Below are 14,547 nucleotides of genomic sequence, written 5' to 3'. Positions count from 1 at the left end.
GCCTCAGTTCCTCTTCATGTGGGCTTCTTCTCAGAGTTACCAGTGCTCTCACCTCATAGAGGCCGGCTTCCCCCAGAGAGAACAATTCAAGAAACTGAGATGAAAGCTATAATGTCTTTTATATCTAGCCGTGTAAATCCTATGTCATTGCTTTACTGTCACCATATATTATTGGTCATTCAGACTAGCCATGATTCAGTGTGAGTAGGAACTACAAAAGGGTGTGAATACCAAGAGGTAAAGATCATAGAAGACATCTTGGAGGCTGGCTACCACAGCTACCGTTTTGTTTTTGTTTTTAATTAAATAGAGCTAAGTACTCTTTTCTATCAAATTGTTTTTTATTTTTAATGTATTTGTTTGCTTATCTGTCCATATATTGGTGGAAGCCAACCAATCCAGAAGCAGAAGCAGACACAGAGTTAATTATTATTACATATTGTTGAATTCAATGGGCTAACATTTTGTTGAGAATCTTTGGATTTATGTTCGTAAGAGATATTGGCCTGTTGTTTTCTTTTCTCGTAATGTCTTTGTCTTCTTTTGGTGTTAGGGGAATCCTGGTCTCACAGAATGAGTTAGATAGTATTTCCTCTGCTTCTATCTTCTGAAAGAGATTTGTATAATGTTTTGAATTCCAAGTAACCCCATCTAGGCCTGGTACTTTCCATTTTGGGAGGTTATTAATTATTGACTTAATTTCTTTAATAGATATAGGCCTATTCAGATTATCCATCTTCTTTTTTGTGAGTTTTGGCAGTGGTTGTTGCTTTTAATTGAGAGGTTTCCTTTAAAGTATTAGATCAGTTGACACGCAACTCAGAGATTATCTGTTCGATTAGAAACATAGCTCAGTAGAAAACATTTTAAAGAAACTAATTTGTTTTTATGGATATATAAGCAAAAATAAAGAATACAATATGTAGTTTAGAACAATAATTCCCAAATTTTATTCTATGGAATACAGCTTCTTGGGAAGAAATTACTCCAAAATAATCTTTTTGTTGTGGAATAAATTTGGAAATCATTGGATTGAGCAAAATTAAATAGGTTTGCATATTGTAAGTCTTCTCAAAGTTGCTAATATACTCATCTACACTGTGAATCTCCCTGAGTAGCAGCACTGTGATATGTAGTTTTTATTAAATTTATCAACCATTGAAATCTTTTAGAATACCATCTCCTAGAATAACATGTACAATATACATAATGGAATATTACACAGCCATAAAGATGGACAAAATTATGAACTTTGCAGCAATTTGGATGAACTTAGGGTCTATAATACTGAGTGATCTATCACAAAAATAAAGAGCTGAGTACCACATGTTCTCACTCATAAGCATACTTTGAAAAATTATAATATGATAAGAAAAGGATTGGCAGTAGTGACAAACTGCAGGCGTGGGGGCAGGTGGGATTGACAGTATTGGGAAACTACCAGGGTAGGGTGGGCACACCTCATCAACAAGGGACCTGCATAAAGAACATTTGTATACCGAACCCTGAATTGTATCCCACACCTTTAAAATAATTTTTTTTTGTAAAAAATCACATGTACAACACATTTTGAAAAATGCTAAACATTTGTGACCAGACATTTTGTTAGGAGTTGTGGATGGACAATGAACATCAAGAGAAGAACACTTCTTAAATAAATCATGATATTCATGATAAAGATGAAATAAATCATGATATTCATGATAAAGATCATAAAGTTTCCTGCAGAAAAGTTCTTACTGAAATAAAAATCTGGTACTCACCTTGAACCTAAAGATTTATGCAGAGCATCAAAACAAAGAATGTTTATACTTTAAGGAGAAATGTTTCAGTTCATGAAATGGCTCCAGCAAGCTGCCTGGGTGCTTGGCAGTTCATCTGCAACCTGGCACAGACACAGAATTTTCTTTTCAAAAGTTTTAATAATCATTCCTAGTGTGTTTTTTGAAAGTTCCAGTTAAAACAAGGCTGGAAATTTACACTTTAAAAGACAATTTCTGAAAACTAGACAATGCTAAAATTATATCGAGCCTTTGGAAAGGTAACATACATTAGCAAATACAAGATTTAACTCTAACCTTAAGATGCAAAGAGTAATTTGAACAAAGACTACTAAAATGAAAGAATCTATTCACACATACTGTTGAAATAAAGTAAATAACAGGTTTCTACCACAGTCTTATCCCCTCCTAGAAATTTTTACTAATCAATAACTTGAATCTTTTTATCAAAATTTCTTCTAAAAATATTTTATTACACATCTCCAATGCACTCCTCACACACATTTTTGAACTTATTCTTTTGAAGTACAAAGAGTCTCCATACAAAAAAAAGTGCAATTTCACCAACAACAGAAAGACGTGAATATTGTACAGACAGCCAAGAGGACTTCTGAATTTAAGAATTTTCCCAGAATAAGAAAGTCCAGAGGAAATTAAATAAATCTCCTCATTGACAGGAATAAGTTCCCCCACCTCCTTCAGTCTCCTCAGCAAATAGCTATATCCCTATCAAATGGCCTGGTGGCTGTTCCAGGATAGACTGCTTAGATCCCTGGGAAGAGCAGGGATAGCGGGCCTGGCTTGGGGGTGCAAGAAGTAGAAGTTTCTTCCAACAGTCAGAGCTGTGGGATCCTAAGAAAGGAGACTAAAAAAAAATGTTCCCATTTGTGAGTCTCCTGTTTGCCCTGGGATGGTGGGTGTGGAATTAACATTAGCTCCCAAGTCATTAGAAGCAGAAGCACCTAGTAATCACTTACCCCTGCGCTCTGACCCGCTGAGAACCTCGGCTGGTTGCTAAGGACGCTGCGAGAGTCGCTCTGAGAGACTGAAGGGCTCTTGGCCAGGGCTCAGCCAATCAGGACTTGTAATGGAATTCCATATCCCCTGGCCCGCCTCCACATTTGTGTTAACTTCGAAAGAATAAATGCAGTATGTGTGAAAGACTTTTATTAGCTTTAAAGTACAATAATAAAGCACATAGTAATGATTTGTTTTAAATACCGTGCATACTTCGGATATTCACCAGCAGCCGCGACAAGCAGCAGTTTGACGGTGCTTCAATGCCTCCTCTGTCTTAATGCCTCTTCAAAAGTCTGCCTCCTACCCACCCCTCATCTAAAGTTAAAAAAATAAAAACAGTAAGCTTGTTATACAAAAGTAACTGTCTTTGAATCAAATTACTGTTCGTAAGCTCTTTTTGCATAGAAAATCTGGAGCCGCCAGTATTTTCTCTGCACCAGTGAAAAAAGCACACAGCATGTTCTGCTATGTACTAACCACAAGGGGGCAAATTTAAACTCAAAAGAAGACCTATTTTAGAAGGTAATATCCAATAGCGTTATCTGATTGAAGTCTTTATAAAATCCTTATAAAATTCCCGTGCCCACTAATGAGCAACTTCATATACTTTACACATGTTCACTTCTATATAGTGTTTTACTATATAGAAGAATGCGGAAGAGCATTTATAATAAAATTCAAAGCTAATATACAGGAATTGTCTTGTGAAATAAACTGCCTTGAAAAATAGAACTTAAAATTTAACTTGAAACATTTCAATTCTTAAGTTCCTGTTTATTAGAAGCACCAAAAACATGTTTTTGTTTTTTGAATACATTTTTATATTTAAAACAGAAATGACAATAGTTGATCCCAGCTGATCTCTGAAACACATCCTTCCTATTAGATCAGTAACTTGAGGGTAATAACAAAAGTGAAATTAAGAAACACTATAAAATACATATCTTACAGAGCAAGTCCTAGAATATCAATCCACATACTATGTATTTTAGAAAGACAGAACAAAAAAGTAAACAAGGTCGAAGAATTAGAAGGGAGAAAAATCCTTTTTGATTAAAAAAAAAAAAAAGGGCATGAGGCAACAAATGAAGAGTGCTTGCCATTATCCAAATAAAATGAATATAGAAAGACTGCAGCACTTAAAAAACGTTAGCTGGGTGTTTTTTGTTTTACTTTCAAGAGATCTAGAAACTTAAAAGTATAAAAAATACAAACCATTAAGCAGGTATTAACAAAGGAATAAAAAGAAGGTTGGTTAAAAAATTATTCTTCATAGTATTAAAAATCAGTTAGATCTATAGAGAAAAAAGTAGTTACCCATGGATTCTATAGAGAAGACAACAGAACTTTTTTAATATAAGGAAGATTTCACAAATCGTCCCCTACTCCAACACTTTCAAATTAAACTACTAAAAATTAAATAATTCAAAGGACAGATCACTTAGAAATTATCAGAATTAGGAATTCAAAAATGTAAAAGTTGTGATTGGAAAGAATAGATTCTGAGCCACAGTAAACAAATTAATTTTAGAAAGGCAAAAGATAACATTTTGAAGGAAATGATATACTTATAGCTTTCATAATCCGGATTAAATTAATGGAATATGAGAAAGAAAAGAGGACATTTCTCAATTTTTATAGGGGATAGTAAAATAAATAATGTTCCTCTGTTATGGGATGGAGATGGGGGAATTAAGTTAGATTCTCAACTCTCACTATACATTGAATGATGGATCTCACAAATATATAACTTGTTTTTGTATAAGAACACAGTGGCATAAATGTATACCACCAGCAAATAGAAAAACAATAATTCCTGAAGGAAACACTTCATAGATAAAAAGTAATCCAATCTCTTAAGGTTAACATATAAAGTTTATGTAAATACACTTCACATCCTAAAGAGTGTGTGTGTGCGTGTGTGTACATGTGTATGTGTTCATGTATTTTTAGGAGAGTGGGGTGGTAAAGAATCAGATGGTTTTAAAGTGTGTTTAGAAGAATAACTGGCAAATTAACCAACAATTTAAAAAATAAGCAAGTGGGGGGGCAGACTTGGCTTACTAAATATTAAAACTTACTGTGGCAATCTTTTAAATTATTGGTATACATATGTATGTACATACATATACACATATCAGTAGAATAAAAGAACAAAAAAAGTATATACATTTATATATTATAAAATTGATATTTTAATTAAGTAAAAAGTTTGACCAAAATTTGGAAGAAAACTACTTTGAAACACTATCTCACACTATAGAAAGAATAAATTTCAGAAGGATTAAACTTAAAATAAGAAATAAGGCTAGGCACAGTGGTTCATGCCTGTAATCTCAGCACTTTGGGAGACTGAGGCAGGAGGATTGCTTGAGCCCAGGAGTTCGAGACCAGTCTAAGCATCATAACAAGACCTTGGTTCTACAAAATAAGATAAAATAAGGAATAATCTTACATAATTTTAAGATAAAATTAGCATAACCTTAGAGTCAAATAATATTAAACCAATAGGACACCCATAAAGTCTAAAGAAAAAGACTAATTTTATTTTAAAAACTAACAAAGTCACAGTTTGCTCTTTTCCCTTTAGTCAATGACATTGAAATTTTGAAAACAAAAATCTGATACTTTTATTTCAAATTTAAAATTCTGAAATGACCATTAGTTGGCGATTAGGAAATTCAGCATGTCAAAACCATCCTAACCCCGTGGTATGGCAAGATTATACTTTTTTTTTTTTTTTTTTGAGTTGGAGTCTCACTCTGTTGCCCAGACTGGAGTACAGTGGCCGCTCCCAGCCACCGCAGCCTCGACCTACTGGACTTTGGCGATCCTTCCGCCTCAGCCTTCCAAGTAGCTGGAACTACAGGCGCACGCTACCACGCCCGGCTAATTTTTTGATTTATTGTAGAGACGAGGTCTCACCAAGTTACCCAGGTGGGTCTCGAACCCGTGGGCTCAGGCAATCCACTCACCTCAGCCTCCCAAGGTGCGGGATTACAGGCTGAGCCACCAAGCCTGGCTGCAAAATTATACTTTCAAAAACTCACTATTGCCTATTTGTTATGCCTATTTGCACAGTTTTGTTCTTTTTTTTTTTTAAACAAATCTTCTTTTTGAATCCTTCAGTTCTCTAATAACAATCTCTTAAATTTCTTGAATATAGCATGAGTTCTCCTTTCTTAGTAACTTCATACATGCTATTTCTCTGTCTGAAATTATACTTGCCCACTCAGTCCCTAACTGCTGCCACAAACGCAGACACACACTATCTCCTGCTTCCTAACACCAGACACCAGGGAAACACTTACTGTTATATCTAGACTCAGGTATTGAATATTTGGTATCATTTTTTATACATAGCATTCAATTGTCCTTCCATGCTATTTGGTGTATTTGGTATGTAATCCGAATAGGAAGTGGTGTCTTATCTTCCACTACAGAAGCCAAAAAAGACAGATTATCCTTTTTTAGAAATCTGACACCCAATGTGCTAGAATATGGCCTGGGCTTGGCCAAGAGGGTTCTCTACTCTAAGATTTTGAATTTTGAACAAATATCAAGATGAAGCAATAACTGTGTTCTGGGCAATGATAATAACATCCTTAACAGATTTTCCTGCCCAAGGACAGTTGTACCTTCTATTCTTGGTTCTCCAGAGCAGCATTTTCTCCTGTCCATTTTCAAGCCTGGACTTCCAGAGTCCCATTAATTTTATAAACCATAGTGATCCTTTCAGAAAATTTCCTATTTTAAAGTATCAGATTGAGTTTCTGTTATTTTCAACACAAAGAACCTTAAGTGACACATTCGTCTTAGAAGCCACCTCATTCTGGAAGCCTTCCAACACAATGACCTTTCTCTTTTTCAGGATAACTTAGAGGACACCCTTTAATGTTTCTTTAACATTCTGAGTAACCCTGTTATGTAGCAATTATCAGAATTTTACCTAGAGAAATCTACAGAGTGAGGGTTCACTAAAAGGTTGTGAAAGAGATGAAAGTATTAGAAAGTCAAATGATTTAAAGTATGCATTATATTTTCTTTAACCATATTTATCAAACTTTAAGCTTCATCCCTCTGAGGCAGTTATTTATCATAGGTTAGACATAGATAAGTTTCTTATAGGTAGTTTTAAAATAGGGTAAGTGTTTAGACATTTTTCTTATCGGCAAACCAGACTTGAATTTCTTGTCAGCTGGAATGTGGACCTACCAGTGTAGCCCAATCTTTTGTTCATGGTTAGCATAATAATCATTGTAAAAATATATCATACTTCTTGTCAAAAGCAAATGCATGTTCAGGAAAGCCCATCAAAGGTGGAGAAACAGTAATCAGCCCACCATTGAGCTCATGGTTAGCATAATAATTGCTGTAAAAGTCTATCAAGTTTCTTGCCAAAGGCAAATGCATATTCACAAAAAACCCATTCCCTTAGCTCATCAAAGATAGTAAGGAAAACTTGGGACCAGATACCTGCAGCCCACCCTTTAGCTCATGGTCAGCATAATAATCATTATAAAGTTAAAATGATTGTAAAAAGTAAATGTTCAGTCTTTCTCTTAAGACACCCATAGCTGTTCTGCATGCCTCTCTCTTTCACTAATAAATTCTGTCTTAAAACTACATTTGGATCCACTCAGAAATACTTTTCTGTGATGGGTCAAAGAACCCACAGAGCATCACATTGCACTACACCTGGCAACACCTCCAGTTTATTTAGTTTCCAAATTTCATTTTATTTTATTCTGCTTGCATTCTAGGCTATTATTATCTTCACTACCATGTTTCAAACTAGTCTGTAATATTTGCAATTAGCTTCCTAGATCAGAATTGATTTTCCAGGGAAAACAATCTGACATCAAAAGTGAATCACAGGAAAAAGATAAATCCATTAAAAAAAATTTATCAGTTTGAACTGCTACATTAGAATTAATATTGATTTTGTCATTTAACAACTTTCTGCTTTACAATTTCTTACTATTTGTGAAATTCTGTAATATTAACTTAGGTTTGCCAAGAATTGTATAACTTAATTTGCAAATAATTTATATTCCATGTCTTTCTTCGTGCTGCCAAACATTTAGAGTTCTTATTAGTATGCTCAAGTGCTTTCAGGAATGGATAGAACAGTATCTGAACTTTTTAAGTCAAAAAGAGAAATGACACCGGGCTCAGTGGCTCAGTCTGTAATCCCAGCACTTTGGGAGGCCGAGGGAAGTAGACTGAGACAGAGGGTTCGAGACCCACCTGGACAACTTGGCGAGACCTCGTCTCTAGTCTCTACAATAAATCAAAAACTAACTGGGTGTGGTAGCATACGCCTGTAGTTCCAGCTACTTAGAAGGCTGAGGCAGAAAGATCACTGGAGTCCAGCAGGTTGAGGCTGCAGTGGCTGGGAGCATGCTACTGCACTCCAGTCTGGGCGAAAAAGTGAGACTCCAACTTAAAAAAAAAAAAAAAGAAAAATGAAAGGTAATTTATTATTGATCAAATATATTAAATGGGTCATTCGATTTGTAATAGTACATTTAAGTCTAAAGTAAAGTCGGATTTTTAGATGTTTATATTGCATTTACTCAAATTATGTCTTGTGTTAATGGATTACTTTCCACAGCATTTGTAAACTTACTAGGAGATTGGATTTCTCTTTTTTATACAAATTAGTTGACATATTTGTGAAGATAGTATTTAATCCTATACTGGACATCTAAAAAATAAAATTCACTGGTTAAAAATATGCTTAAGCATCATGTTAGTCAACTATTGCCAAAACAATCTTAATGGTTTAAAATACAATTATTTATTTTTCTAACTCACTGGTCTGTGGGTTGACTGAATTTGGGGATGTTGACTGGGTTAACCTGGGATTGGCTCCAAACTGCCAGTTGGGTTCAAGTCTGTTCCAAGTATCTCATTCTGGAATCCAGGGTGAAAGAACAGTGCTTACTCAGGAGGGGCTTCTTATGGTAATGGCAGAAGCCCAAGAGAGCCACTTGAGGAAAGGCTCTATTTTTGCCAAAAAAAATTTACTTGAATGAGCCCCAAATCAAAGGGTAGGAAATTCCATTCTGCCCATCATGAGGCCATGACAATGGTGTGGATTAATAGTATACTACTACTCTAGAGGAATGGAAAATTGAATCCAATAACTCAGGCTACCACCGTCTTCTTAACATAAATTGGTAAAACCTATAAAGTAGAAAGAGATCAAACTTGGCAACTAAGAAAAATTATACCCAATTCACAATTCAAAACATTCATTGTTACTTCCATTTACTGTGTATCCCATTAAATGTTTAGATATTAAATGTGCATTGCCTAACTTTTCTAACAATGTAATCAGGATCAAAAGTACCATAATGAATTGTTACATAATTTATACAAATAACTCGCACCAAAACCACAAACGTTTTGTTTAAAAATATTTTCCAATTTGTACATTTCACATTATTTTAGAAATAAAATACTTAAATATCATTAAATACCATCTTTTAAGATAGTGCATTGCTTTGTCACAGTACCTAATACAGTGACTCACACATAGTAGGAGCTCAATATATGTTGCTGGGTGAACTCCTGAATAAAACTACAGATGATTTTACTTTATTCTGTGAATTGCATTCACAATTTATGGTCAAAATTTTACCGTAAATTAATGACTTGATTGTTCCGTGCAGGTAATTTTGGTTGGTAGGGCCACAGCATTCTGTGACTACTCTTGAAAACTGTCAAGAGTCTGCCAGTCTTCATTTGTATTTCAACTCAAGTATAACTGAATAATGACTGGACTTTCAAAAATATTTTAAAAACTATTTTGGGATTATAAATATTTCTATTGTGTGATTATTTTCAAGAAAATTAATCTTTTAAATATATTAACTAAGGAAAAAAGTTAAAAGTCTATCTATATCTCTTTTTTTTGTTTGTTTTTATGAGCCAGAGTCTCATGCTGTTGCCTAGGCTGGAGTGCAATAGTACACTCGTGGCCACAGCAGCCTCAAGTTGCTGGGCTCATGAGATCCTTCTGCCTCAGCCTTCCAAGTAGCTGGAGCCAGAGGTGCACCAGCCTGCCTGGTTAATTTTTTAACTTATTGTAGAGATGTATTGGCCTTGAGCCCCTGAGCTCAGGCAGTCCTCTTACCTCAGCCTCCCAAAATGCTGGAATTACAGGTGTGAGTCACCATGCCCAGCCTATATTGTTTGATTATTAATTGTGTGAAAACTTTCCTAATGGTTAATTTCCAGTGGATATGCTTTATCCACTAATTATACTATGATGATTTAATATTGTGGTCATTTTTATTTTTTATTTTATTTTATTTTATCTTTTTGAGTTGGAGTCTCACTCTGTTGCCCAGGCTGGAGGGCAGTGGCACACTCCCGGCCATCGCAGCCTCGACCTGCTAGGCTCTGGCGATCCCTCCGCCTCAGTCTTCCAAGTAGCCAGAACTACAGGCACGCGCTACCACGCCAGGCTGATTTTTTGATTTATTGTAGAGATGAGTTCTCGCCAAGTTGCCCAGGCGGGTCTCGAACCCGCGGGCTCAGGCAATCCACTCACCTCAGTCTCCCAAAGGTGCGGGATTACAGGCTGAGCCACCGAGCCCGGCTTGTGGTCATTTTTAAAATATGAAAACATACTGCTTGATAATCCTCCCTCCAAGAGATGAGTCAAATCTTCCTCTTTCCCCTCAAGTGTGGTCTTGAACTTAATGACTTTTTTTCAAAAAATGAAATGTGTCCAAAGTGATAAGGTGTTGTTAGGAAGAGAAGACATTGTGCTTCTTCCTTGTCCTCTCTGCAATCATTTGCTTGGAAAGAACCAGTCATCATGTTATAAGGACACTCAAGATATTCTATGAAAAGTTCCATGTGGCAAGGAATTGAAATATTCCAACAATAATCAGCAAGAAATAAAGACATTCTTTCTACAACTGTCTGAGTGACATACCTTAGAAGGGGATTCTCTAGCACTAATCAAACCCAGTTGAGTCTTAAATGATTGCATGCTAAGTTGAAGTCTTAGCTGCAACCTCATGAGAGACCTAACTCAGGACTATCCAGCTAATCCACTCTAAACTTCTTAGATTACAGAAACTATGAGATAATAAAAGCAGTTTTAAGCTGTTTGATGAGGTAAGGGGATAATTTGCTATTTGCAACAAGTATAAAAATATACTGCTATTTTCATAAAATGTATTGGCTACTTTTAAAATGCATGTTTTGATTCCTGTACTATAGGTTTCTCAAACTAGTTTGAAGTTATAAACCTTGGACAATTGCACCATTGTTTCAGAAATATTTTGGAGAAATATAGGATTGCAGAATTTTTATAGTGCTTTAGATGTGGCTGATTAAATGATATGAACAGATTTAGTAATCCGGAAAGAACCTTATTGCTGTGTCTGCCCATAATTGGATCACCTCTTTTAATTTCTTTTTTCTAAAATAATTTTTCTTCTTAGAAAAAAATGCTAAGTTTTTTTTTCGAACAATTAAGTAAAAAAAATAAAACTATCCTAACTCACACTCAGGTATAGCATAATCTTAACATTTTGGCACGTCCTTCTATTGTGTATCTTTACTAATATTTTTAAAAAACTGAGATCAGACTGCAGACTGAACATGTTTTTAACTTAACATGAACATTTTCACGTCATTTGCTATTAATCTCTAATGTAATTTTTTAAATATCTTGACTCTAAGCTCTTCTCATCTCTTTCACCACTGTTAGTCTAGATCAAATTACTACTAACATTTGTCTTAGCAGCTTGTAATAGCCTACTATTGCCCCATACAGAAGCCAGGTTGATCCTTCTAAAATACCAATGTCACATTACTCCTATCTCTCTCAAAACATCAAAATTTTGTCCATCATCAACAAGTTCTGCAAGATCTGGCTTGTAGCCTCCTTCCAGCTCTCATTCCTTATCACTTTCTCCTATGCGTGCTGGCTACCCAGTTTGTCATTAGGACCTTATGCTTAGCTCTGCCTGGAAATTTTTCTCCTAGACTTTCAGACTCAGCTCACTCCTTCACTTGAATCAGCTCTTTGCTTCTTCAGAAAGGACTTCCTTGTTCTAAAAAAAGCGAATCTAAAAAGGTGCTTCTATGCCTGAGCGATTGATTCACAGTTGTAATCACAGCATTTTGGGAGGGGGAGGCAAAAGGATTGCCTGAGCCCGGGGGTTCAAGACCAGTCTAGGCAACTTGGTGAGACCTTGTCTCTACAATAAATCAAAAAATTAGCCAGGTGTGGTGGTGCGCCTGTAGTTCCAGCTACTTGGAAGGCTGAGGCGGAAGGATCACCTGAGCCCAGCAGGTGGAGGCTGCCGTAGTAGTCACCATGCCATTGCACTACAGCCTGAGGGATAGAAAGAGACTGACTCAAAAAAATAAAAAAAATTAAAAAGTACTTCCATTACTCAGATTTTTTCTTTCTTTTTTTTTTTTTTGAGTTGGAGTCTCCCTCTGTCGCCAAGACTAGGGTGCAGTGGGCGCTCCCAGCCACCGCAGCCTCGACCTGCTGGCTCCGGCGATCCTTCCGCCTCAGCCTTTCGAGTAGCTGGAACTACAGGCGCACGCTACCACGCCCGGCTAATTTTTTAATTTATTGTAGGGATGAGGTCTCGCCAAATTGCCCAGGCGTATCTCCAACCCTCGGGCTCAGGAAATACTCAGATTTTTAAAAATATAATCATGTTATTATCTGACATTGTATTGTGTGTTCTTCATTATTTCACATGATTTTTTTAAACCTGTTATTTGTCTCCCTGAACTAGAATATGAGTTCTTAGAAAGCAGACACTTTTTCTGGCTTATTTACCACTCTATTCCTATGGCTTTAAACAGTACTGGGCAGGGCTTGGTGCCTCAGCCTGTAATCCCAGCACTTTGAGAGGCCGAGGCAAGTGAATTGCCTGAGCCTGAGGGTTTGAGACCATCCCAAGCAACTTGGTGAGAACTATGCCTACAATAAATAAAAAATTAACCGGCATGGTAGCGCGCCTGTAGTTCTGGTTACTTGGAAGGCTGAGGTGGAAGGTGCTGGGGTGGCCACGAGAGTGCCACTGCACTCCAGTCTGGGCGACAGTGAGACTTCAACTCAAAAAAAAAAAAAAAAAGAAAAGAAAAGAAAGAAAGAAAAGCTAATCTCAATAAGTCAAGGTTCGCGTGTGGAAGGCAGAGGACAGTACTCCAGGGTTCTCTTCTGACGCTCTCGGAATCCTGAGCGTTCAGGAGTGATGAAGCGACAGAGGACAAACCCCATGGAAGGCTGCCTCAGATCTAGGGAGAGAGACTCCGCCCCAACATCCCCAGGAGCTAATGAAAACAGGTAGTAGGGGACCCTACAGAAATCCTCTTAATTGTTCAATTAGTGGTTCCTATTTGGAAAGATACCGCTGGGATTTCAATATCCTGAGAGATGTAGGTACCTCAGAAAAATACGACAGGAAAGTATTTTTAGTTGCTTGGCAGCCTTAAAAAATTAAAATACGTAATTCCTAATCCCAAGAGGGCAGTGTGGGTTTCTTTCTGCCCTGACGTTTACGTGAACTTTTTTTTTTTTTTTTTTTTTTTTTTGAGTTGGAGTCTCACTCTGTCACCCACACTGGAGTGCAGCGGCCGCTCCCGGCCACCGCAGCCTCGGCCTGCTGGGCTCCGGCGATTCTTCCGCCTCAGCCTTCCGAGTAGCCGGAATTACAGGCATGCGCCACCACGCCCAGCTGATTTTTTGATTTATTGTAGAGATGAGGTCTCGCTGCCCAGGCGGGTCTCGAACCCCCGGGCTCAGGCAATTCACTCACCTCAGCCTCCCAAAGGAGCGGGATTACAGGCTGAGCCACCGAGCCCGGCACGTGAACTTGTTAAAAGCTTGCTCGGGTGATCCATAGTACTTCTGCGTTCACTGGCGGGGGGTGGGGTGGGGTGGAGCATTATTTCAAATGTTTCAACTGCTGGTCCTTGCAGAATGGGATATTTATAGGGTTTTAAGCATACATAGTAAAAACAAATGAAAAACCCCAAACAAAACAATGTATTTAAAAAGTAATTCGGCTAGGCTTGGTGGCTCAATCTGTAATTCCATGCTTTGGGAGGTCCAGGTGAGTGGATTGCCTGAGCCCACAGTTTCGAGACCCACCTGGACAACTTGGCGAGACCTCATCTCTACAATAAATCAAAAAAATTAGCCAGGTGTGGTAGTGCGTGCCTGTAGTTCCAGCTACTTGGAAGACTGAGGTGGAAGGATCTGCAAAGCCCAGCAGGTCGAGGATGTGGTGACCGGGAGCGGCCACTGCACTCCAGTCTGTGTGACAGAGTGAGACTTCAACTCAAAAAAAAAAAAGTAATTCAAGAACATTGAAATGTATAACATAATTTCTATTCCTCTAAATGTCCCCGCTCTGTCTCACCCCAGGCATCATTATTGTTTCCTACTGTTCAAGAAATATCCCTTGTTACAAATGCTTAATAACCAGGAATTTGCAAGCAATTTCCCAGTTGAATAGAAAAGGAAAAATGTAAAGGAAGAGATCACTTTTATTACATTTTCTTCTGTAAAATCAACTCTGCTCTAAGAGGCCTCAATCTAAAACAATTTGTTTTCTTTATTGTTCCTTGACTTTTTCTCCTTTCTGTTATTGGTAATTCATTACTTATGGCACCTAATATCCCTTCCCAAGAATTCTCATTCTAGTTTATTATGCTTATTAAAATCACTAAAATAATGTATAAATTTTGA

The sequence above is a fragment of the Carlito syrichta genome, unplaced genomic scaffold, assembly GCF_000164805.1.
Source record: "Carlito syrichta isolate Samal-C Ts95f unplaced genomic scaffold, Tarsius_syrichta-2.0.1 Scaffold305702, whole genome shotgun sequence".
In the NCBI taxonomy this organism is placed as follows: Eukaryota; Metazoa; Chordata; class Mammalia; order Primates; family Tarsiidae; genus Carlito; species Carlito syrichta.
Note: the sequence above shows the minus strand (reverse complement) of the source record.